General features: G+C 40.8%; 1 pseudogene; it reads right to left on the reverse strand.

Annotated features, from left to right (window-relative positions):
• Positions 1 to 14,696: 14,696 nt before the first annotated feature.
• The window catches only part of LOC116997237, a 33,916-nt pseudogene continuing 21,386 nt past the window's right edge, over positions 14,697 to 27,226 (reverse strand).

Below are 27,226 nucleotides of genomic sequence, written 5' to 3' on the forward strand. Positions count from 1 at the left end.
TGTAATTGTCACTTGTTACGACAGAAAACACTATCACATAAATCCTTCCATGAGCACAAGTAAGAGAGAGGAATTTCCACAGAACTGGGAAATGAAAGATCTTTGTCAACTCTGTGGGCTTTAAATCTGAAACAATATTTTTGCTTCTTTCCACTCGCCCTGATTTTGATGTGAGGTTCTATAGACAAAGGTGTATACAATCTATAGGAACCTTGTCTCAAAAGCAAATTAAGGCCCTTTAAACCAGTTATCCCATGGCTTAAATTCCAAGGAACTAGAATTTCTGGAATGCAGTGCTTCAATAAATAAATTCAGAAAACTGGAAATAATTTGGAGTGAGAGATATTTGAAATGTAACCATAGCTTCTGAGTAAAAGGTCAGCGAGGTGGTGAGAATTCTTCCCAAGCTCATGAAACTGCCCGATCTTATCCATAAAGCTGATCCTTCTTGCTTAGCATATTAAATAACTTCAAACAAACCAGCCCTGTCAACCTAGATTGACCATGACCAACAAGGATTGAACGAAGTTTTCAATTTAAGAAAAATTGCTAATGGGTGTGATAAGATATCCCCTCAGAGCACTTCCCCACAGCCTACTGTGTCTGTTACAGCATTCAAGGCGAGGCAGTTCAGCCAAGGTGTCTGTGTGACTGCCCTGCTTGAGGGAATGCTTACAGCAGATGGTTTAATGGCATCTGCTAAATGGAGGGCTAAGCACTTTCTGCTCTTTGACAAATGCCGTGAGAGTGCTATAAATAAATATTTAAGTAGTGGTAGCTTTGAGCTTTCCTTCTAATTTATCCATTTCTGATCTGTGGCCAAATATCTGTAGACCTGCTTTGTCTGTGAAAAACAAAGTCTCCTGAGACTCCTAAATGCTACCCTTGGTCTTGGCCAAAACCTGCCAGCTTTCTAATAATTCCTAATGAAAAGCCAGTTAATTACTGAATTCTTTTAAATTTCAGTTGTGTCTGGTCAGAACATTAGAGGCGGACACATAAGGAAGATGGCGGAATGTAGATTTGGAGAGAGGGACAAAATACAACATTTGAAACCATCACTGAAATACATGCAAAGTTCAGTTGAATCTCACATTCATTTTTAGGAAGCCAGTTGCTTGCCAGTTTCTTCCTCCCTTGTCTTTCAATGTTTAAAATTCTTATGAAGTAAAAATACCTGTCTCATATTAAAATACTTCCTGTGTTAGAAAGGAGCTAAAGGGACTTTAACAGAAATACCTGGAAATAAGACAACAGCTCTTGAAATGTATTGGAGCTAGGCCATCTGCAGTTGGATGCAATGTGCTGCTTTATGCATGCCAAAAATAGACAAAAATTCGCAACATAAACCAGAGGTGAGTGCCAGTATTCCAAAAAGAAGCAAGATGCATGAAACATTTAATTAACATTTTTGAGACACAGTGTCAAAGGGAGATCTCATTTCAAACAAATGAGGATAGGCAAACAAAAGAGGCTCAGTTTCATTCTGTGAAACTAAAATATTTACAAGTAAATGCTCAGCCATTGTGAAATGTGGAGCCCATAATAATTTCAATGCCTTTCTGCTTTGTAGCAATCATTTCCCTTAAGAAATTCTAGATTGGAAAACGGAATGTTTATGGGAAAATGTCTGATACACTAAAGGCTTATATGGCATAAAATTCATCCTGTGTGGTAGGTCATTTGCTGGAACACAAAATGGGTGGAGAAGACAGCAAGCCTGAGAAAATCACAGGAAGAAAAAGGATCAGTGACCTGTCTGTCTAACATTTAAAGTGTGGTCTTTTGCCCTTAACACAGTAGGAGATCTGGCAATATCAGCAGGTACTGATATCAGTGGGTGATCCTGATCCATTGTACTCTGCTAGTTTTACCAGTACTGACAAAATCTCTCAGTCCTACTGAGCTTTGACTTACAGATTTCCCTGTGGCATGGAAAAAGGAAGGAAATATCTTCATGGCTACACTTGTTCTGTTGCTAATTTATTGTTTGGATTTTGAAGTAGCAGAGGCAGAGTCCTAAACCTCTGCTCACAACTGGGATCACAATCAGCTCCTGACATGTAACAGAGCTGAAGTGCAAAGTTGATGTGCACCTGCATGTCTTGGACATCAAACTGAACATCTGTCCCAGACAGTTTAGGGATTCACAAATGGTTGTAAATAGCTATTTAGGCAAAGTAATTGAACTGTTCCTCTTTTACACCCATTTTGGTCTCTCTGTGGTATTCCACTCCACATTGCCGTGATTTAACAAGCATACCTGAATTTCAGATCTCATTTCTCCCTCCCTTCAATCTTACTGTGCATGCCTAAATGTTGTCTTTCTTCAAAAATTGCATTTTTTTTCTTCTTTTAATGTTGCTTTTTCTATCCTGCTGCACTTGGAAATCCTCTCACTTTACAGAGTTCAGCACGTTCATCATCCGTGTCCAACCACAAATGTGCTTCTTCCACAGAGCCCACAGGTGGAGGTGCCCCTAAGCAACCAGTCCCTAATCCAGCATGATGCTGAGGTGGTTTGTGGCACCCTGTTTCTACTCCTGAAACAAACCATGTGTGGTAATTATACAGGTATAGATACTACTCAACAAGCCGTGCTGTTAAATGGTTTCTCAAGAAGTAAAGCAACTTCAGAAGTTTATGGAATGTCCCTTATCAGCAGTCAAGGATGATTTCAAATCACGCATGAGCATATGTTAAAAAAAAACCCCAGAGATTAGGTTTATTTCAGAGTTTTAAGGACTATCTATTTGAGTTTTCCCTGAAGAGAATTATACCACTTTGTTTATATGCACACACATATATACATGCAGACATGCATGCATGTATACATATCTATTATAGAAGGGATTAGATACATTTTTATTGAAACAGTGTCCTAATACCTTGCCAGTCATTAGTACAGACTCTTAAATTTTAACCCAAAAAGCAACATGTAATAATTGCACCTCTTTTGTATGGTGGTACTCTGAGTTTCTAAGACCTTACAGAAATAAGTCCTGCAAGTACATCATCCCTGTAATGTCTGAATCTTTTCTTTGGCTTATGATTACAGCTTGAGTTCTTTTAGTGAGTTTGCTATTATTTCTGGATAGTACAGAATCAAGCCATTAATGTATTTGCTCTGTACTGGACAAAATTCACACATGATATGGTAATAGCTATACTTGTCACAGTATTATTTAATATTTCAATGTGAATTTAAGATGGGAAAGGAAGCTTACCAAAAACTCTTTAAACATACACAGTTTGACAGTCAAGTGGTAAGGGAAGATTGCTCTGAGGAGTGGACAACAGTTTCCCTGATCCTTGCTAGCTTCCCCTTATTTGTAAAATCATGTTATGGAAAAAAAAATAAGCATGTCTTTAATATTATACCCAAAGGGCATCACTTGCATTGGTGTAGTGCAGCAGTTATTTCATCTAAAAGTCATTGCTGGGAAATTGCCACTTCTAGAATAATCCAAACAACCTCTTACAAGTTTAGAACTTTCCCCAGAATTTTACTTTCCATTATTTGCCAAGCTAATAAAATGACAGCTTGAGGAGACTGTCAACTTGGCATACATATTCCTAGCTATGTCCTGCATATTTAATTTATTTCTACATTTTAGAATGAAAAACAGGCCAATAAATCATTCTAATGTACACAGATGTGGCTAAGATTACGTCCTGTTCTCTACTATTTCTTTGCATACTCTAATCTGGATTTATCTTGACTGGATTCTTTACTTATTGCAAGTGATTTAGGGGAAAGTCCATGCCTTCACATATGCTTGCATGGTTCCTAGAACAACAGAACTTTAAACATGAGTACAGCCTTGCTGACTAAATACGGACTTTTAGGGTCAAGCTAATGTACTTTGGAAAAATGGGTAGACAACTACAATTTACTTGAAGAAGGGGTTAACATTTGGGGTGCTAATTTAAAAAAACCTAAAATAAACAAACACCTCCTCTCCCCCTGAAAAAAATCAGCATGAAGATACCAAAAAGAGGATTTTTCTCTGTGTAAGCAAATCCTTTGGAAGCAATTCTGCCTGGATGGTTCTGTGGAGAAATTAGGTCACATTTGGCTAGCATCGCTTTATTGTCAGGGTAACCTGCTCCTTTGGCCCCTCTTGCTTGCTGTGTGTGTCTGTGTATGGGTTTGTGTGTGTTTGTCTGCACTTTGCCACAAAGGCTCACTGACAGCCTGTGTTCAGAATTCTGTGAAGGAATTGATTTCTATTTTTTTTTCTTCCTGTATCACTGCAGGTGCTTCACAAAGATATGGGCCAAAAGGTTACTGAAGGCTTCTTTGATCTTGGCATTCATTTTGGTTTCTTTTTCAAGGAAACCTATTTTCACTATAAAAGATTGAGGACTGCTAGGCTGTTTTGCAGACTCTAAAGTCTGTGCCGTAGAAAACAGCCTTCCAATAATAATAACTGTACGAACTAATTTCAAAGTAACCTCCTATTATCTAGTCAATAAGGAACAAAGTACAAGAACATTTGTTTTGGTTTTTGTTTCTGAATCTGAATGAAATCCAGAATTTAAGAGCTCTTTGGCCTTTTTAAGAACAACAAGTTCACATGTGATTTAGTCATATAGCTGCCATAAAGTTGTGGTACTGTGCTTTCTTAAGAGCTCTGTTATCAGTCTGATATCTAAAACATCAAAATGAATGCCATGGTGTTGCAGATTATTCCAAGATCTACACACAGCTTCAGAAGATGTTAATTTTTTCTATGGACTATGTACTTCTATGAGTGCAGACAACGCTAAATTATTTGTGATTTTAAAACAGTGAGAAATATAACACTCTCAACCAACCCAGTATCTGTTAAACATCAGAGGTGCACAGTACTCTGAATAAACAATCCTAGTAACACATGTATAAACAACAAGTTCATGCAGCAAGCTGTGTCACCTCTCAGAACAAAATCACTCTGAATTAGAGACATCATAAGTTGACTTTGTGGTTGCACAGACCTGGGGATAGCTGGGACTGGACCAGACCCCAGCATAATTTCTGAAACAAGGAGCATCAGCTTTTAATAAAGACAGTGATGCAGCACAAGGGTCCAGCTGATGTCTTTAAGGGCTCAAGCAAAAATTAAGGCACTTGAGGGTGGAAGCAAAACTCATTGAGCTTAAATTTTAGCCTAAACTGTGAAGGCACTGGCATTTCAAAATCAACTAACAATGATATTTAATAAGTTGAGCTAATTGGTAGTATTCTGCGAATGGAGAAGAGAAAAGGGGGGGAAAAGTTCTGGGTAATGCCAAACATATTAGCGTAGCCTGAAATATATTAAAAGACTGAAGAATAATTTTAAAGAAAAAATAATTAAGCACACGGCGGTAAAAGGAAAATAGGATAAAATACAATATTAGGTTACCAGAAACTGATCTTGAAGTTCAGCCCAATATTTTTCTTTAATAAAAATGGATTTTTTAGACTAGAGAAATGCAGTAGATCTATCTGGATTTCAGCAAAGTGTTTGATATGCTGCCACATAGGAAATTACTAGTTAAAATGAAATAAATGGGAATTAGAAGAAAAAATTGCAAGGTGAGTAAGGAGCTGGCTAAAAGGAAAACTTCATGTGTTTTGCTTAAAAGGGAATTCTGAGGCTAAGAGGAAGTCATAAAGGAGGAGGCAGTCATAAAGGATCTATGTTGGGCCAATCTCACTTAGTATTTTCAGTAAAAATCGTTGACTGAGAAAGATAACATTGTTTTAAGAGCACATGGTGATGACCTGGAATTGTGGTTCTTGAGGGCCACACACTGTCTTTCAGGAGAATCATTTTGGTTTGCACCCAGGTCTTGTGGGACTGCCTTTCCCAAGAGGAGTCTGGCACATGCAAGACAGGCATTGCATAGCTTTTCAGCAGAGGCAGAAGCCCTCTCCCATCTCACTGGGGTATGCCAGCTCCTCTCCTGCCCATCACTGCCTACGTGTTTAGCGGACCTGAAGCTCCTGGCAGGGCATCATCTCATGGGGTAGGCTCATAACAAATCTCCCAAGGAACATTCACCAGAGCCATAGAGCAGCACTAGCCCAGAGTTTTGCCCGAGACGACCTGGCCAGCCTCTCAGCAGGGCATATTAACTCCAGCACAGTGCGTGTGAAGGCTTGGACAGGGCTCCTGGGTCAGACCTGGCTGGAGGCTGCCCAGGCTGGCACTGGGACTCAGATGCAGACAAACTCCAAGATAGTTTTGTTTGTTTACCCTACCAAAATAAAGTCTGAGGAGAAATTGAATTATACGATAATTGCAGGACTGGAATCATAGTAAATTGTTTCCTTAAGTAAAAGGAAACTGGATTTGATGCTCCTCCCAGTCTTTTGTCCTAAGCTTCTAAGTCATGCCTAAGTGACTGTGTGGTTCTTCTGGCAACAAAGCCTTGTCAGGGTGGTCCATAGTCAAAGTTGTACACTTAATTAATTCTTGAAGATAGCTTTCTGCCATCTTTCTGCAACTTTGTGATGTTGGAAGAGTACCTAGAAGGAGTATTTAAACTGTTTGTGGTCTGGATAGAAAAGACAGTAAGAAACAACTTTGCCAAAAGTTAAGCACAACCTACTGAGAGCTGCAAAAGAAACATTAAGGGAATGGAATTTCTGCCTGAAAGAGGATGCAGACATTTGGAGGGAGACAGGAAAGCAGCACTTTGTGAGCAAGGCTGTGTACCTCTAATGGAAAAATAAAGAGTCATGGATTGATTTTGCATGGCAAGATTTAGGTAGTGGGGGGCTAGAGGGGTGGGTTCTGTCAGAAACAACTCTGAGGACTCCCCAGTCAGTGAGGAAGGTGAAGGAGGATGTAGTCCAGGCACCAGAGCTGAAATTCCTCTGCAGCCTGTGGTGAGGACCATGGGGAGGCAGCTGTCCCTCTGCAACCCATGGAGGTGCACAGTGGAGCACATTGGGGTGATGCTGTTTGTCTTTCCAAATAACCATTGTGTGTGATGGAGCTCTGCTTTCCTGGAGAGGTCTGAACACCTGCCTGTTATGGGAAATAGTGAATGAATTCCTTGTTTTGTTTTGCTTGTGTGCACAGCTTTTGATTTCCCCTTAAGCCTGTTTCAACCCTCAAGTTTTCTCACTTTTACTCTTTTACTCTCCCAATTCTCTCCCCCATTCCCCAAGAGGGAGTGAGAGAGTAACTGTGGTGGTTTTTACCAACTGGGATTAAACCATGACAAAAATTAGGCCCAGAAAGCAGGAAGGGAGGTGTTTTTAAGATTTTTTTTTTTTGGTGTTTGGTTGTTGTTGTTGTTTTCCCATTATCCTACTCCAAGTCGATTGGTAACTGATTAAAGAATTTCCCTGAGTGGTGTCTGCTTTGCCCAAGGCTGTAATTGGTGAGTGATCTCTTCCTGTCCTTATCTTGACCCATGAGGTTTTTGTTCTATTTTCTCTCCCCTGTCCAGCTGAGGGGAATGATAGAGCAGCCTTGGTGGGCACCTGGCAGCCAGAATGGGTCAATCCATCACAAAGCAACAGACAACAGTGTTTTGGGGTAACTCAAGGCTTCTAATATGGAAAGCCCTTTTAATCATGCTGTGTGAGGAAATATCCATCTTATCCTCACAGATTGTGATGCAGCTGACACATTATGTCCACTGTCTTTCGCAGAAGTTGAGCTTGTTTGAAATGACCAGTTGCTCAGATTTTAGATTCAGCAGTGAGTCTGTCCTTTTCACAGACTGAGAAAAAGCAAGCAGGCTGGAATAGATTGAGCCATATATATCAAATGGGTGATAAAGGATCTGTAAGCAATTGGGTGGTTTTGGTTTTTATTTCTTTATGAGATTTTACAGGCAGCAGTGAGACTATCATCTTGGCAGAGAATGAAGAATCTAATGGTGTAGACATCAGCTGACCCATTGGTAAGTTTAAAATAATGGATACACAATAGGTTTTTTGGTAAGAATAGAATTTGCTGCTGCTTGTATTGTAAAGTAAGATGTATGACATTTCTGGTTTCACATTGTAGACTTCAAAGTGTTTGGGTCACGTAAGGTTTTGTTTCTGTAGAGCAGGGTTGCACAGGCGGGTGCTCTGAGGAAGTATCCTTTCCAAGGCAGCCAGAGCAGGCTGCCAGAGCAAATGAACTGTACACAGCCTTAGTACAGTGCTTCCTATGTAGGGAGGGTGGCAAAGAGTGTGGGGAAGTAGCTGGACAGACCTTTTTTACATGCTGGTGGATGACAGGTGGGACCTGAACTTTAAATGCTGGGCAGGCTTCAGTTAGAAGCTTGCCAGCTTTCCTATCAGTCCCTTTCCTGCCTCCTTGGGAGGCATCTAAAGGATTAATTGATGACTGGGGAGCTCCAAAGTTTCCAGTTAGCTGGAGAAACTGTCCATCCTGGATGCAGGGATCTCCATGCTTTGGGATGGGAAGTTGTGGTGAGTTTCCAAGTGTCATGTCTCTGAACCATTTCTAGCGCACGAATGACCTCGGGCTGAAGGTCACAGGCCCTTTAAGTTCCACAGCTCGGTTTGAGCTGCTCTGGAGCTGGTGTTGGAGGAGCTCTGACCAGTGCAGACTGCAATTAGCACAGTAATATCGTGGTGGTTATGCAGAAGCCCTACACTGACACATTTTACACTAGCATTCAGTAATGCACAGCTGTTACTGTTACTATTAACAATGTGTTCAATCCAGTTGGTGATTGCCAGCAATCTTAGGAAACACATTTCGTTTTGGAAACACCTTGTGTTTAAGAGTTTCTGAAACTAAATATGGCTGGACTTCAGTTCTGTGAAAAATTTCCAGTGTTTGGCTTTTCCTCCAAAAGCAGGATAAAAGTATTCCGGAAATTTGGAAATTATCGCAGAATGGAAATTCATCTCCCTGGCCAGCTCTATTTATGAGCTCATTAATTCAAGTGCTCATCTACCAACAAATGACTTCCTAGCCTTTAATTATATTGGAAGTCTGTGCTTTAGCATTGTCCCTCTGGTTTTGTTTCCAGAACAAATTTGAGATTCTTCCTACCTTTCCTTACTGTTGGTTATGATGGCACTTGGAAGGCATTAAGAAACCATAAGAATGCCAAGGAATTTGTTTTCTTGTGAGATTATATATGGCATTTGAAGAATAATCTTTCAGCTAGCAATCCATTCCCTCCTCTAAGGACACCATTTATTTTGACTGAATTATTAAAAAACAAAAAACCCACAGTAAAACTGAATACCTCTTTTCTAGTTCTTCCTCATGAATGTGGTTGTACTTTTAGACTGTTCTATATGGTGATACAGACCAGGCTCACTCTTCCTTCAGTGCTTAATTTTAGGCCTTTAGATCTGAAAAGCTTGGCCTGCAGTCATAAGTATACATTCTTTGTGCACCTTTCAGAAGACAACTCTGATTGCCTTACATTGATTTTGAGTCATTATTCTCTGTGCTTCGTCTTTGCCAAATGTCAAAATACAGCTGTTTCTCTGCTTAAGGGATACATTATGCTAAGTGCACTGGAAAAAAACATTGGCACATGATATAATACTCTGGAAAAGAGAAAGAAATTTGGAAGGTGCTGGGGGGAAAAAGAAAAAAAAAAAGAAAGTAAAAGAGTAACCTTGCATCATACTGCTGGCAATTTTTGTCAAGCCAACAGCCAATCAGAGTTAATATGGCTTTACTCTCAACAAACCTGCAGCAATGCTATTATAGTTTCACTACACTGTTTATGAAAAGCTGAGCTGGTCTGGAAGGCATTACATGAAAGACAATTCTAGGAAAAAGGGAAAAAACCCTGTAATCATTGACAATGCTCAAGTCTGAAACCTGGTTTTTGAATGTACGTTAGAATGCATAAAGTAAATACTGAAAAATGGAGAGAATGTGTTACTTCCTGATTTTAAAACAATAATACCCTTTCAACTATAGCAACTACTGAATTTGTATCATACAGAAGGAGAGAGAGCAGGATGATTAAGATTCATGTGCATCTGCACATGTTCACTTTGAAAAGCTGACATTTCCATTCTGAAGTAACCAGTTATCCTTCATTCCAGAATAAGATTTCCAAGGCAGCCCAGCCTCCTGCAGTACTGCAGCCCTACCTGCCCTTTGCAGCAGCATCCCTGCCACCATCATGCAAAGGCTTTAGGTGGAGAAGTAGCAATGGTCAAGGTGGGATCCTTGCTGGTAATTGCACATGTGTAAACACACACACACAGGCACACAGACACACAGACACATAGACACATAGACACGCACTGTCTCTGAGAATATACTTAGTCTCTCATGCCTGGGGTTTGCATGTGTGGATGACACTGTTTCAACTACACTTTTACCCATCCAGCTACATATTCTGGCTTCTCCCAGTGTGTACAAACACAGCCCCGCAGGGCAATGCAGGGCCCTGCAGCACCCTCACACTTTGTGGTGGAGTACATCTCAGGACAGCATGGTTACTGAGCCTTCCATGGAACTGGAAACCAGGTTGGTACCAATCTTTGGGACGCTGAGTACCAGTCCTGCTGTACCACTTCTGGCACAGGTGCCTCTCTTTACAGAGGGCTGATTACAGTAAATTCACGAATACAAGCCGCACTGAGTATAAGCCGCATCTCTGGGTGTTGGCAAATATTTCGTTCTTTGTCCATAAATAAGCCGCACCTGAGTATAGGCTGCTCTGTCGTTTGCAGCGAGGACCCGCGTGCAACAAAGTTGCTAAATAGTAACTGAACCGCGGCAGGGCAGGGTTTACTGGCTCGGCTCGGGCTGTGCAGGCTCGGCCCGCTCGGGGCTGCCGACGGGGCCAGGTGGCCCAGCCCGGCGCTGCCGCTCGGCGGGGCCGCTCAGCGGGGCCGCTCGGGGCCGGCCGCCGCTGCCACTGGGCTCGGTCACCACGGCCCGGCACTGCCCCATGGTGGCAGGCAGGGACGGAGTCCCCCGCCGCCTCCCCGAGCCGCGGCAGTGGCGGCCCGGGTCCCCCCTCTCCTCCCCGGGCCGCGGCAATGGCGGCGCGGGGCCCCCCCGTCTCTCCCCCGGGGCTGCAGCAGAGGAGGGAAGGAGGGAGCTCTCCCTCCTCTCTCCCTGCCCCCCGTGCTGCCTGCAGGGAGCCAGGCTCCACCTGCAGTGCAACAGAGTAACAATTTGTAACAATCGCGAAATGCCGGCTTTTACTGGCAGCTGCTCGGCTCGGCACTCTGGCTGGCACTTCTGAGGTTGTAAATGTCAGAAAATTATTCACATATTAGCCGCTCCTGAATATTGCCACATTTCCGGTTTGGGAGCCAAATCTTAGTCAAAATGGTGCGGCTTGTATTCGTGAAATTACTGTACCTCAGGTGCCTGTGAATCAGGTGCAACTGCTCTGTGTACACCTACCTCAGAATAAATGGAGATTTTTGTGTCTTGCAACTGTTCTTCAGAGTACAGAACAGAATCTTTAAGTTTAGAGTGAATTAAAATAATATTCTTTAACTTTTTGAGAACCATAACTTCCCATCTAACCTATGATGTTTAAATGAAAAGTATCTAAAAAAGAGTTAAGCAGTAAAGCAGCCTCCTGGGGATTTTGCCATTTCTTCTCAGTTGACTACTTGTGATTAAAATCCAGAAAAGACTGACATCGTTATAATATTTATATTATTTTATATTTTATAAATTTTATAATGTGTCTGGACTGCATTTTTGAAAGTTCAGAATCACACAAAAGCCTAAAGTTCATAGTTTTTCAGTTAAATACAGATGCCTAAAGGGGTTGGGGTTAGACATTTAAATTGCACAATTACTTTCTAGACTAGAGCTCCAGCCCTGGGTTGGCCACATGTCTGTAGGAAACACACACCAAGTCACTGCAAGTTGTCCCAGTTTGAGCCCTGGAAGCACCAGGAACGTGGGAATGCAAAGGGGACTTCAATCATTACACGTCTTTTTGAAAGGCTGAGTTCTTTCGTTGGCTCATGAAGTGATGGGAGAAACCCAGGAGATTTTGCCTGTGCTGAGCTGAGCTGTCGCATCATGATATTGATGTGGAATTATCATGGAAGCATACAGTGAACCAAAGCTGGGTTTGTTTAAAGACACAGGCGTGCTTCTGGCGTTTTGTTCAATTCCTACTCCTAGCTGTAAGAATTATTTGTAGTGTTGTCATGTACCCAGAGACAAACATCACAGTTGCTTCTGGAATCTTGCTGTTCTGAGGGTGTCCTGGTTTTTTACTGGGGCAGTAGGGCTGTCCCAGTGGTATTTTTCTGGTAAACATCAAAGGCTCTAGAGGCAAAGCCGCTCAAACCCATGGACAAGTGCCTTCAGGACAGAAAAATAAATGCTAGTGTGAATTTAGACCATTAGTGCCTTTGAAAATCTACCCCTTTTAGCTGCAGCCTGTTCTGCAAGATCTGTGAGCAGTTTTGTCCAGCTGTTGGTTATGAGCATCCACTGTGTAAACAAAAGAATCCTCCATGCCATTTTGTAAGATGTGCTCCAGCCAGGACTGTGCTCTGAGGCAGCCCTGGGGTGTAGGTAAGATTTCTGTGAGGAAATTTGCTGTCCTCTACCCGTTTATGAAAATACTTGCATCACACATCTTGGAGTACTAGGAAGAGAAGCCCCTGTATGGATTACACATCTGTCCTAAAGCAGAGGCTGTATTTCACGTTTGGTTTGGCCACTGGAGGTCAGTGTTTTGGAGCAGAATGGACATAATCCATGTGGTAATCCTCTGTTATGCCATAAAGACAGGAAGCACTGTACCAGACCTTTCCATGCGTCATTGTGGTGTTTAGTATGTGTCAACTTGGCTTGACATGGGAATATGAGTACATTCAGCAGCAGTCAAGGGGTTATATTTTTGAGTGGTGTGAGAACAGCTGCAGAGAACATAGTTTTTTTCTCAGAGATTATGTAATGAAGTTGCATTTGCAGAGTGCAATCGTGGTTTACTGTGCTAGATACTCCTCACTCACGTCACTGCATAACGTGACACCGGGGCAAAACATTAGCACAACCAGTAAGAATAATTGCTTAACAGTACTTCATGCTTCATTTAGAGCTAAGACCAGCTCTAGCAGCTTTGGCTCTTCTGTTTGCATGATTTTCCCTTCCCTCCTGTTGGTGCTGAGAACAGGCTGTAGGTGGGAAAAGAGTTACGTGTACATACTCTCTCCATATTACTTTTTTCTTTCATGTTGCTGGGATTGGGAGTCTCTCTAAAAAATGGGTAAATAGTAGTGTACCCCACCAATGGCCACAAAACAGCAGTCTGAGAGATCAATACTGGCTCCAAGACTGTTTAACAACTTCATCCACCATCTAGATGAGGGACCAGAGTGCACTTCAGCAAGTTTGCAGATGGCCTGTGAGGAGTAGCTGATATGCCAGAGCGTCAGGCTGTCATTTATAGGGACCTCAACAGACTGCAGAAACGAGTGAAAGCAGTGGGTGCTGGAGAAGCAAAGTGTGCAGAGGGATAACCTCAACCTCTAGCTCCTTGCAGATGTCTCCCAGCCCCTCTGTGTCACTGGCGTCCTCTGCCTTGCTCCAACTGGTATTATGCTGATCTTTCCCAGCCTACCCTGTAAAGTAAAGAACATATTTTGTCATCCCCACAAATTCTATCGCTGCCAAATATGAGAGGAAAAAAAGTGATTTTTTTCCTTTCTGTCCGGGCAGAACAATTCATATCTAGAAATTCTTAATTCGGCTTTTAAAATTATGAACATGTTACCAATCATAAGTAACACCACACCTGAGATATGTAGCCAAATTCTGCTCAGATTTTTACTGGTTCAAATCTGGAATATGTGATAAATTGAGTGAACTAATTCCTGATTTACTGTGTCTTAAGAGAGAAAAGAGCTTGGCTTGTTTTAAGAGTTTATAATTGAAATAAATTTTCTATTAAATACAGAGATAGGTAAATGGAATGGAAAATCATGCTAGTGGGAAACAGCCAGCCTAATCCTGGCAGTATTATAAATTATATCAATAGGTAAGCCAACCTCAATTTTTTTTTCTTTTGTCTTTCAAATGGAATGGTTGCAGTCAGAAGTATATGTGGTTTGTCTTACCGTTTTCAATTTCTTAAGGAAAAGAGTTTCATCTTACAAAACTTGATTTCTGGTAGCTGAAAAACATGGATAATATTGTTTTGCTTTAAAAGAGTGACAAAATCCAAAATATCTTGGGAAAAGCCAGACTTGTGGTAGATCTTCTTTCCTGCTGAAAGATTTTCTCTGAAAGAAAACAAGTCACTCAGAAAACCACTCAGATTACCCCTCTTTAAACATGGGGATATTTTGAAGGGTTTCTGACAAAATGGATATTTAATTCCTACTTTGCAAAAACAAAGGTGATTTCTGTGGTACATTTATCCACAAAAAAGTGAATACTCTCGGGGCTGAGAAGAGTTAGGCTTCATCATTTTCTGTTGCTATTCTAGTTCTTCAGTGGCATGAGTACATGACCACCTTGATGCTGGAAAATAATTTAAGTTAAACAACAGAAGGCAAATTCTTGCAGTGCAATTTCAAACACCCTTTCCTGAGAGTATCCTGCCCAAGAAGTGCTCACACTATTTCTCTTTTTTCCCAGGGCCAATTTTTAAAGTAATTCTCTTGCTGTTTGCTTGACCTTTTTGTTGGGCTCTCTCACAATGGTTTCCATCTGTTTCTGTATTTCATGTACTTCATTAAAAAACACCCACTGAAACACCCTATGATTCATTAGATTATTGTGTCATGGTTCTTGCAAGTGGGCCGCGTTTATGTGGTGGCTCCCACAGTTTGGTGTTCTGAACTTCAGTAAGAACTTCACATCTTTCTTCACTGGATGATGACTGCCAGCATCCACAAAGTTTCCTCCAAAATACATCACATCAGCATCTTGCTGCTGGTGGCAGATAACAGCAGCTGTGAAGATCTCACAGATCCATCTTAGCAGAGCTCTGGAGCTTCTTTGGTCACTGCCCCTGAAAAGTAAAACACATTTATAGCGAGAGGCAATTACAGAAATGGGTTAATTGGATTGCAAAACTGGTACCAATGATGGCAGGGTAAGAGGAAAGGTCTAATTCACTCAGCTGAATACTTATGGTAAAAAGCTGGCTCTGATATCACAAGGTGACTTGTGACTAGGTACCAGATTCCCCAGCTGAAATTTTTATTGAAGCTTTAACCACTTATCTTCTTGACTATTACAGTTTATTTTTTCATCTCTCCATTTACATGTCTGTTATTTAAAGTGTAGGACATCCAGAATGGTGTCACTAGACTGCTCTTTTCTTTTTCAGGAATTTTATCACTTTGTCCTGTGTAACTTTCACTGGCTTCCCTTCCATCATCAAATTAAAATGCAAATTACGTTCCTGAGGGCTGATCCTTTTTTTTTCATCACATCAGTTTTAGGCCTGCATAGCTCTCTGGCTTTATTAGTGTTGACTGTGATTTAAAAAGAGCAGAAACACCCCCTGGCTTTCAGGACTGCCCATAGATTTAGTCCATCATCTTGTACTCATGGCAACACCAAGATGTTGAGTCTGCATATGCTTCCATTGTCTGAGTTTCTTTTCTGTCTCTTTTCTGTAACTGGCTATTCTTTACTTCCTTTGATACTCTATAAAATATTTTTTCCCATTTGAGTCACTGTGTTACCTTCAATATGCCACTATAAAAATGTCCTTTGAGGTTTCAGTTGAACCTATGCACTGCTAGAAGAAAAGTGGCAAAAGAAAGAATGTCTCCAAGAAAGAGAAGATTTGACTTGATTCTTCAACTCTACTTGGGTAGGAGCTGAAGGCCTTCAGTCTAAGGGAACTGTATTGCTTTCAGTGCTGGGCTATACAGAATCAAATTATTTCCCTTATAGCAAAATATCTGCCTAATTTACTAATTATCAGATTAAATGGGATTAGACATTGTACTTTCCAGATGATTCCAGGCAATAAAATAAATGAAATCTCTTCCAATGATACTTGCACAGAAATGTTACTGTGGGGTAATAGTCTGCATGCAAAAACTGTTTCCAGCTTTGGAAAACAACATTTCCATGCACAGCTCTGGTGCAAACAGTGCCAGCAGGCCTAAGCTCTGTGTGGAATCTGACAGCATTTGTTCCTCAGAGTATGACTGTGACTAGTTATGTCTCCTGAGAAAGACAACTGAGAAAGCAACCAGCTAACTAAGCAGATGGAAAAGAAGTGGATAGTGTGGATATGAAAGAGTATTCACACACTTCTACTTGACTGAAAGCCTCTGGAAAGAGCTCTCAGATCTAAATCCCTCAAAGATCTGAAGCTGAACTCATCTAACCTCAACAGTAGATGCCCAAGTGAAAATTCCTAATCCTCAACTTCCTCTTGAGCAGTTTCCAGCTTGTAGGCAGCTGAAGTCTGTAGACACATCTGCCTTCAACTTTTACATTTCTTATAGTTTTATATTTCTTTCATGACTCGTACTCAGCAAGGCCTTAACTTTAAGTGTCCTCTGTAGTGGGGTGCCTGTCTCATAGTTGAGTATCTTGAGCATCCAGAGATCAAATGTTCTTCTGCATGTGTAGCCTAAGAAAACCAGAATGTTGGATGCAGTGTGAGCAAACCAAATGCCATTGGGTTCCTCATCAAATAGGCAATGGTGGTGGTAGTGATTCAGTGTGTATTGCTTCCTCTTTTGTTTTGTTTTTTAATACAATATTCTGTGGTTAGCAGGCTTTTCTAGGCTCTGGAAGACATAGATGTGCTTCCTTTCTCTTCCTGATTTACAATACCATGCTGGCATTTATTGCTGGCTGCATGAGATATTTTCCTTCATGTGCTGCCTATTCATTACTATCTGGAAGGACTCAATCATTATGTAAGAAGGTTAGACTTTTAGCTTGTGATTGATGATCCTCCCCACCATTGGGGATTTGTATTATAGTACTTTAGTGGTGCTTAGGTTACCTTGTCAATCCAGCTCTTGAACATCCATCCAAGGGCTTTGGTCTCTTGGATATAAAAATGGGAATGATTGGGTGGGAAAAGATTTAAGAGATTTTTGTACAAAACAGTGCAATTTACCTGAAGAAAAAAGAAAAAATCACATTTTTATTCACTTGGAGGTATTTTAATGAAAAAGTGTAAAGGGACCATTAGAACAGTTGCAGATGTTCTGTGTGAAATGGCTCAGTTACAGCAAGAGCTACATGAACTTTTACCCTGAACTCAAACCAAGATCTTTCTCTCTCCTTTTTTATTTTATAATTTCTTTTTTTTTTTTTTCCTCCTGATGTACTAAGTTGTTTAGTTAAACTTTTGGTTTGTTTCTTTTCCTGTTCGTATGCCTCTTCAGTCCTTTTTTTTCAGCTGAGACTAGTACTCAGCTACCACCAGGAAGGCTGATTTGTGACACTCACAGCCAGCTCTGTTCTGTGTTGGGTAAATTTGTTCCTGTTGCAGTAATAATAGTTACACCAACCTTCCTAATCTTTTCCACTTGTAGACCATAACTAGATTTCAATACCAGAAGAAGGAGATGGTCATCTTTCTCTTGCAGCCAATAGAGATGACAAAGAAACTGTAATAGGAAAAAGATACCCCAATGTATGAGTGAAAAAACACGAATTAGGGGCCCATGTAAAATATACAAAAGCCTTGCCCATGTACATCATACTTGTAGTAGACTGTAAAGGCATTACTCCCCAGTTAGTGCTCCTCATTCAGCACAAGTCACAAAGCACTTGAGGACAGGGAGAGATGGGAAGAATAGGACAGAGAAAGCAACCACTGTACATTCAGCTGTGCAATTTCTTTTTGGTCTTGCAATGAACAAAGATACTTCAGCTCTGTGGCTGGAACTTGGCAGCACTTCTTTGAGTTCCTTAAAAAGGAACAAAACTGTTCTACCATCTGTGAGACCCACTTGTCCTTTCCCTTTCCTCACACATATGCTCACTACATTACGATAGCAGTTGAATATAGCAACATATGCATGCAAAGATTTCCAGCTGAGATGCGTAGAAATCCTTTACAATTGCCAGAATGGAGTCAGCTGTGCAGCAGAACTGCTCTGCCCCGATCACTTAACCCATAACTGATTCAGAGGAAGGGAAATATGGAATGGCAATAGAATTTTGCATAGACAGAATGTGGTAGCTGGGATTCAGTCTGGAATACAGCTAGCACACGATGATTTGAGACCATGGGCCAGCAAAATACTTAATTATGCACTTGATGGAAAGCAGGCACAGCTTACTGATTTCTTATATTCTTAAAATTAGGGCTTGAAAGTTTTGTTGGGCTGGGGCCTTAGATCCTTGTTCTGTGAAAACACGGTAGGATCATGGATAACTGGGTAGGTGCCTTTATGTGTTTTAACAAACGGAATTTTATTTTGCCTGAACTCCAAAGGGGTGTGACAGAAACTTGCTCTGATCCAGAAAAGGCGACTCTTATTAATGTAATGCTGAATACGCTGTACCTCACAGTAGGGTTTAGGTACATGGACATGCTACTACTATCACATCATTGACCTGCTCCAAGCAAGGACAAAACTCCCAGCTGCCTGCCCAAAACACAATGTGCTGATTGACATCCCTGTGGGGTCTTTATATTCAGCTGTAAAGCTTAAATTCAGGTACTTTTCTCCAAACTACATTATTTGATAGTCTGAAGCTAGAGAATGGATTTAGAAAGGTCAGTGGCCTATCACTGTTTTTGTAACTCCCCATCAACATTCATAGGAATCTTGGCTTTCCTTTTGAGATCAGCTTTCTAAACATGTGGAGAGGTTCACTAGGTTGTAGAAGAAAACAACCTTTGCCTACAAGAATATAAATTCTTTAAGACATGCCCCATTGATGCACAGGTTGTCAAGGAGCTGCTTTTGAGGGGAGATGATTTTCACACAGAGTGAATATCATCCTTTTTTTACATATTAAAGAGCCAAGGAAAGACCAAGAAAAATTGGTTTCCTTCTCTTCTAACATAAAGGGGACCAGATTCTCAGCTGGTCTATATTAATACAGTTTCTTGAACTCTTTGGAGTGGTGCTGATTAGAACCATCTGAAGACTTTGTCTGGGATTTCTTGCTATTTTTACAAAACTGTAAAAAAAGGATCTACTCAAGTCTCAGTAGCTATGAAAAGAAGCTATACAATGGGCTGCATTTTAGCAACTGAAGCAAGAGTGAAAAAATGTGTATGAACAAGAATTTTTTTTGCATTAAAGGTAAAAACATGTGAAAAAATTACCAAACAAATGACATATTGAAAGACTTTAATACTATGGTTTGAAGGCACTAATGAATCTGTGTCCGACATTAGCAGATTTTTTTTTGTTTTCTGTTTTTTTTTAATTTTATTTTGTTTTGTTTTGTTCTTGAAAACGGATGTTTTGTTTCAGCATTATCAATGAACCATTTTCTCAGCTTTTTGTACCCGCATAAATGTAGATCATAAAAATCTACTTTATGTCTCCTTTTATCAACTATATATATAAAAAAAAAAAGGATTAGCAAGGCAAAAATATGCATTAAGCACCTTTCAAAGGTCGCAAGTAGTTATAAAATGCTCCAGGATAAATCAATGAAAAGCTTTGAGTTCATTGCCTGTTAGAATGAAAAGTTTTGATTTACTTGTTGAAATTTTGAGGCTTGCTGTGCCTAACTGGGATAGGAAGCATTTTTCACTGTTTGAGCTTGAAACAGAATTCCCACTGCTGGCAAAATCAGTGGAAAAATGTCATATTTCCAAAGGATCATGAAAAACCAAAACAGCAAAGCCCAATTTTAAGGTCCTGGTTGAATTTCTATTTAGTTTTTATACAGACAAAATGTCAAAAAAAATATGTCTCAGCAATTTCTGAGTGAAAATGCCACCTGAAAGTTCTTGAGGGATATATCTGCCTATCAAATCCTTTAGATTTGGAAAAGTTTAAATTGGGGGGTTTTTTTTGTGTTTTCTTGTTTATGTTTTTTTTTTGTTTGTTTGTTTCATTTTTTGATTTGTTAGCAAATCAGTCTACTTTTGATGGCAGAATTGTTTTTCAAAATTGACATCATAAAAGCAGTATTTACCCAATCTAGCACACAATCCCAAGGTTGATTTTTATGATGTTCATATAGCTTACTAGGGTGAGAGCTCTCAGTGTAGATTCTCACCATTTCTTGGGGGAAAGTCTCTGTGTTTATAAAAACTACTTTTCAGACTTTATACTTTCACTATACTAGTAGTCTCCAGATTGAAACTTCCCTGAATGTTATGTATATTATCTTGTGTATGTTCTCCCTTCCAACAGATGCCCTTAAAATTGCAGTTCTATAACATTTAAATTTTGGTTTAACTCAATTTCTCATATCCCTCTTTGTTCTAATTTGTTTTCTTGAAGAAATAATGACTTTCACCTATCATCTTTGAAAAATAATGAAATTGTGGAAGTTTCCTGACAACTATAAGACAACAATGTCATGCACACATTTTAGAAAGGCGAGAAGGGTCTTTTCATCTCAGTGTCAGTACCTGGAAAGGTATGGGCTGTAGTCTCCTCAATGCCAATTCCAGCCCTGTGAAGGACAAGAGGTGTTTGGGAACTTCCAAGATGGTTTACCCAGGAGCAAACCATGCCAGACCAATAAGGTTGCCTTTCACAAGGAGATGACTGACTTGGAGAATGAAAAAAGAGTAGAGGTTGTTTTTCTCCTTGGCTTTACTGAATCCTTCAGTGCTGACTTTCACAGCATCCTTGTAGCCAGAATTGAAAGACGTTTGACATGAGAGTTGGCCTATGGGGCTAGAGGATCACTGGCCCCAAAGTACAGTGGAAATTAAGCTGAAGACTACTGTAAGTGTCGTTCTTCAAGGTGCAGTACTGGGTCAGTACTGATGAATGCCTTCATTAATGTGTGGGTGGTGGGATAAAATGCATCCTCATCAGCGTTGCTGACAGCACTGTGTTGTAACCAATATACTGCAGGCTGTATATACAACCAATATAATGCATTGCTGCCATCCAGATGGATTATGAGAGGCTTAATAAATGTGTAAAAGTTTAAATGTGTTAAAACCTTATGAAGTTCCACAAAGCAAAGAACAAGGTTCTGAAATAGGATAAACTCATGTAAAAAGGGCTGGGTTCTGACTGGGCAGAAAATGACTTTGCAGAGAAGAATGAGTCAAAACATGCTTTTGCAGGAGTGAAGGACAGATGCACACTGGACTGTGTTAGCAAGAGGATAGCCATCAGGAATTGGGATTCTTCTCCTTTATTGTACTTGGAAGATTACACCTGAAGTACTCTGTCCAGTTTTGGACTGGACAAAGACAAGATAAGATACTAACATACCGGGAGGGCCACCAGAATGGTTGAGGACTGAAGAACACACTGAGTAAAATCCTGAGGGAAATGTATTTTTCCTAAGAAGAGAAGACTAAATGAGTGTCCTTGCCTACCTAGTGAGTGGTTGTTTGTGGAGAAGATGAAGCTAGACTCTCTCAAAGGTTCATAGTAACAGGAAGAGACCTGGTGGATTTTAGTAACAGCAAGGGAAATGACAGGTCTAGACCCTCAGGCTATGCTTGAGATATGTTGCACTGTCTCCTACTGTCCCAGTTTATTAGTTACTTCTTCAGGATGGGCTCCAGACCTACCCTGTGGTAGATTGACCTCCTCTTTTCCCTTTTATTGATTTTTCTGTTGACCCTGGAAGAGACTCACTGTCTGAAACTGTTCTGCCTCTTGGGGAGCAGCCCTGCTCTTGCAGCTGCTAGGTGGGAAACTGCATTCAGACAGAAAGGAAAAACTCTCCCCAGTGAGGGTGATGGTTTGATGGAGCAGATTGCCAAAGCAGCTCATTGACTTTCCTTCCTTGGAACTCAAATGGACAAACCTTGGAACAAGTTGATGCTGTTAGACCTGGGCTTACCTTGGGTGGGAGTTTGGACCAGTTGATGTACGGAGGTCCTTTCCAACTATGGTTGCTCTCTGACTCCTTGGTTCTAAGAGGGCAAAGAGATCAATAAGAGTAGAACAAGGAGTTCTCCTTGGATTTAGCCCTGTTGCATCTGTTCTTTAAAAATGTTTCAGATTCTAGAATTTGAAGTATGTGTTTTTCTTTTAGTAGGTATATTCAGTCAAGATTGAAGAAAATAATTTCCCTCTGTAGATCTGGGATTAGGTGTTGCAAATCAGTTTTTTTTTACAGAGGGAGGCAACATTTCTGGGTGGTAGTGAAAAGGGAAGTGCTGAAGTTAGTTTGGTGTACGCAGGAAAAAACAGACTGGTAAGCAGTACAGTAACGTCATTGTGAACCGTAGTAAAAGGTCAAATAATCGTTAATTCTACATGCTTTATTGCCCTTAAAAGTACCGTGGGGAACAGTTCTGCACTGGCAGGGACAGACAAGATGACCAAATAGCCAGTCTTTTTCAGTTTCTGGGATTTTATGACTTATATTCATCATGTGTTTGGTAGTAAAACATCCTCGTTTCCTCTTATATTTGTCTTAGCTTTTCCTTTGTTCCAATGAACAAAAAAAAGAAAATAAAAGAGTGAGCATTGCTATTAAAAAATGGTGCCAGTAAAATTAAAGCAAGATCCCACTCTGAGTGTTGGGGATAACCCGGAGATGCAGGTGGGGAATCTGGATTTGCTGGAGAGCCAAAAGAAAGACTCAGACACTGGGCAGATAGCTGGAAAAGTCTGTTAATGCAGCTGTGAGCTGTGGGAAGAAAGAGCTTGTAAAGGACAAACAGCTGTTACAGTCAGACAGGAAAACCTCTGGAAAAAGAAGGATAAGGGAGGAGGACAAGCAGTTTGATCGTGGATGGGTAAAAGGCCAGCATAAGAGGTTTGTGTCAGATTAGAACCTGAGTGTAATACTGAACCTCTCTTTAGGACAGAAGAGACAAAAGTCAGCAGCAGTCATCTTGGTAAGTTCAGAGGAGCAAAGGAAGACATTGTTTTATTTCTACCTTATCAAGATTGCCCCAAATATCCTGTCATATCATGACTCTGTCCTGTGAGTGGTCCAACAAGCAGAAGAAATACCAAAACTTACCCTGCTACTGACTTTTTAGTTGCCTGGCCCAGCTGCTTAGGGGGCAATAAGTTTTAAGGTGACTGTCTGGTTTCTTATTATGCCAGCAATAAAAGGAGTACACTTGTAAGTCTAGATGAAGTTTTCTGGAGCAGAGGCTGTTTTATCAGTCATTTGAGATTGAAAATTCTTTTTCTTGAGTAGACTCCATGTGTCAGCTGCAGAAGGTAGTGTAAGGACTGGTTGTAACTTCTCAGGGCTTGGCATTAGAAAATGATATAAAATGAGTCAAACAAACTCACAAAAGTGGTTTAGCTTTTATTTCTACCTTCCTAGTGAAAAATGAACGTTAAATATAATCCTCAGATGAATTAGTTGTTCTCTCCCATGCAGCCTTTGTTGTAGCATGAATACTTTTATTCCTAAGGCTTTTTGTAAGAATCTGATTCCCTGCTTTGTTTTCAGGACTGGCAAAGCTGTTTTTAACTAGAATGAGGAGACTGAACTATCAATTTTTTAAACTATAAATGCCAAAAAAGGTGTGATTTCTTTTTATTTTAATAAAAGGATTTTTTTTTTTAATTTTCACAGAAAAAATGACTACTAGTAAACATTCCTACACAGAAATTAGTAGAAATTACCATTTTATGTGGGATAGGTTTTCCCTTTTTTCCCTTTCCCTCTCTGGTCTTGGGATTTATTAAGTGGTTTTGGGTTGCTGAACTGAACTGAGAATTTCAAAGGGTTCAGAATTACTTCAAGGCTCAACTCTCATTGACTTTTGGTGGGAGTTGCATTCCCATCCTACTCTCTGCTCTTTTGTAAGAAGAAATAAAGCCTTTAGTTTTGTCCCAGATGACCACTCCTATTTCCCCAACAGCCTAGAGACATTGCTCTGCCTTTTAGAAGTTACTGTGTAATGTGTGGGCCTTAGTGTAGAGCCTCATGATTTTAGCTCTAGAAGATTATTTTATTTATTTTTTTCTGGTTCAGAGGGTCTGGAACAAGACTAAGCAGGGAAAGCACACACATAGCTTTTTAGACTGTGTGAACAACATCTTTTAACTTGCTCCTTCATTGACCCTTTTCAGGAATTTTGATGCAAGCAGGAATATTTACTGGGGAGTAGGCATCATGAGAAACTCTGGAGCCTTTCCAAAGGGAGAGCTCCATCATATGGCTGAGCCAACCCTGACTGGGTCTGAGCTGGGGAATCGCAGTGGCTCCTGTACCCCTGGTGGCGCATTGCTGCTGGAATCCTGCACTTTTCAGTGGTCAAAAGGAATGCCTACCCACAGGGATGAAAATCACACTTAACAGAGATGGTGTATTTAAGTACATAAGTGAGGTGTGGCTTCAGCACATTTAGAGTTGGCTGAGATATTCTAGGCCGTCTCCTTGATGGTGGAATTTAGGGTTTGCCCTGGGAGATATTTCTGATCAAAGACTGCAGGTTTTCTTTTCAGCCTGTGTAAATTTTCCAGAAGATGAGTAGGACCCCAGTGCCCTCTGCAGTAAGTATGACTATGCTTGCTTGTGTTTAGAAACTCAGGTTTCTAAACTGGCTGCCTTTATTCTGGTAAATAAATTGGGGAAAACCCCAGAAGAACAGGAGGTAGGGCAAAGCTGTCATCAGATTGTGGTGCACTCTTCCCCCAGAAAGCAAGACACCCTCCTTCCTGCTGCTCAATGAAGTTGGTCTTTGACTCACAGTATTTCACCAGCCATACTTGAGCCTTGGTTGAGAGTACTGGCATGAGTCAAAATTGTCTTAATGGGCTGGACTCAATGCTAATATGGAGTTATGTACATAGAGAATTGGTGCTTGGGCTCAGCCCTGAGATAATCTGCCTCAAAACCTTTGGGATACCCCTTGGAATTACTAACATTATCCTTGAAATAGGATTTTATACAAGAGTTACATGAATGAACTTAAAAGAAAAGGAAAGAAAATGAATTTATTTCAGGAAAAGAAGAACTGGAAGCAATTGCTTTTCAATAAAAAATACACAAGGGGCTAAAAATTCCAGGAATTAGTTTAAAATTAGCAAAGCACCTGGGCCCACATTTGAAATATTGGAAAACCTTCAGCAAAACATCATTTAGATGAAAAACTCTTGTAAATGTGATATTCTCATAAAGGACTACACTGTGTAGAATTTTTGTCATCACAAGTATTTCGTCTTTGTGCATAGAAGGCTCTATTTTTTGTACATTTCATCTAAGATTGCTAGTAGGTAAACTTTTTTTTTACAGAAAACTGGAAAAATCCCGAAGTTGTATCTATTTCCAAGGAAACAGCTTGCAATCACATTATTTCACAGAGTGGTTTTTATATGTTTTTGTTGCTGTTGTACTTTTCTGGCATAGTGGTAGGGCCAGAACTGTGCTCAATTAGGGAAGAGTGAAATCAATATTATGAGATGTAAAGGCACATGCCATATGTGTGGTTAAAGAAGAAAAAATACAGTAATTTCACGAATACAAACCGCACTGAGTATAAGCTGCATCTCTGGGTGTTGGCAAACATTTTGGTTTTTGTCCATAAATAAGCTGCACCCGAGTATAAGCCGCTCTGTCGTTCGCAGCGAGGACCCACGTGCAACAAAGTTGCCAATTAGTAACAGAACTGCGGCGGGGCGGGGTTTACTGGCTGAGCTAAGGCTGTGCAGGCTCGGCCCGCTTAGGGCTGCCGACGGGGCCAGGTGGCCCAGCCCAGCGCTGCCGCTCGGCGGGGCCGCTGGGGGCCAGCCGCCACTGCCACTGGGCTCGGTCACCCCGGCCCGGCGCTGCCCCGTGGTGGCAGTCAGGGACGGAGCCCCCCCCACTCCTATGGCAGCGGCGGCGGGTGGGGACGGAGCACCCCACCTCCGCCCCGAGCCGCGGCAATGGCGGCGCAGGGCCCCCCCCGTCTCTCCCCCGGGCTGCGGCAGAGGAGGGAAGGAGGGAGCTCTCCCTCCTCTCTCCCCGCCCCCCCCCGTGCTGCCTGCAGGGATCCAGGCTCCACCCGTAACAATTGCGAAATGCCGACTTTGCAGCTGCTTGACTCGGCACTCTCTCTGGCACTTCTGAGGTTGTAAACGTCAGAAAATTATTCACATATTAGCCGCTCCTGAGTATTAGCCGCATTTCCGGTTTGGGAGCCAAATCTTAGTCAAAATGGTGCGGCTTGTATTCGTGAAATTACTGTATTTGTGAGAACACACATTCTTAGTGTTATCTATAATTTATTCAATTATATCAACTAAATTAAAAAATAGGACTCCTATTTATTTGCTAATGTGTTTAATGGTGCTCTAATACCAGTGTTTTTGAGACAAAATGAAGAATTTGTGAATACAACTTGCCCAAATAGTATGCAGCCAAGAGCCACCAAGGATCCTGATGACACACTGAGAGCTTTGTTACTGGTGGTATTTCTATGAGTTTATGTTGATAGAAAACCGTTTGCTAATCCCTTGCACAAACTACCTGAATTCTGAAATTCTAGAAGCAGAACTGTTGAAAACTGAAAATCTATTGAAAACTTTTGAAATAAGGAAAAACAAATTAATTCTCCAAATACAAATCAAAGTGAAGGTTGCACGTGGTCTGCTTTTACTAAAGGTGTTCCTCTTGATGCAACCAAATGAGTCTGCGTAGAGCATCAATGTTTATCAGTGATGTGATAGTACTGATCAAAACCATAATAGTAAAAATAATTTTACTTTCTGTGCTTGGATTTTGTGATCCATGAGTGCCAGTAAATTCTTCATCTTTGTGGAAACTATTAACACCATTTGTCTCTCTTTAGCTAGTAAGACACCACCCTATGATTTATTGTAGATGAAAAGTAAAAGAGTAAGAGAATCTAAGGATGTACACCCTTTGGAACAAGCTAGTTTAATGAAATTGCTATTAGGGTAATTTGGGGTCAGCAGTCTGTCTGGGGAAGTGTTGCATTTCTTTGCTTCACGTCACAGCCTCCTCATTCTAGTATTTAAAAGCCTTGCTGTTGTTACAGACTGATTGTAGTAGTAATCCAAACAGATTGTTTTCCACTAATCTTTACTGAGGTACCATAAAGCTAAAGCATCTTTTAAATGTTGCTGACACAGAGCCAAACTCCAGAACCTCTTATTTCAAAATCCAGAAAGGGAATGTTTGTATATTTGTCTGTAGTTTTTCTCCTGTTTTCTTCACAGGCTACCGAGTATGTTTGAAAGGGCATTTGAGCACTAGTTGCAAATGCGCTCACGAAATTGAAATAATTAAAGTCA

This window comes from Catharus ustulatus, chromosome 1, assembly GCF_009819885.2.
Source record: "Catharus ustulatus isolate bCatUst1 chromosome 1, bCatUst1.pri.v2, whole genome shotgun sequence".
Taxonomy (NCBI): Eukaryota; Metazoa; Chordata; class Aves; order Passeriformes; family Turdidae; genus Catharus; species Catharus ustulatus.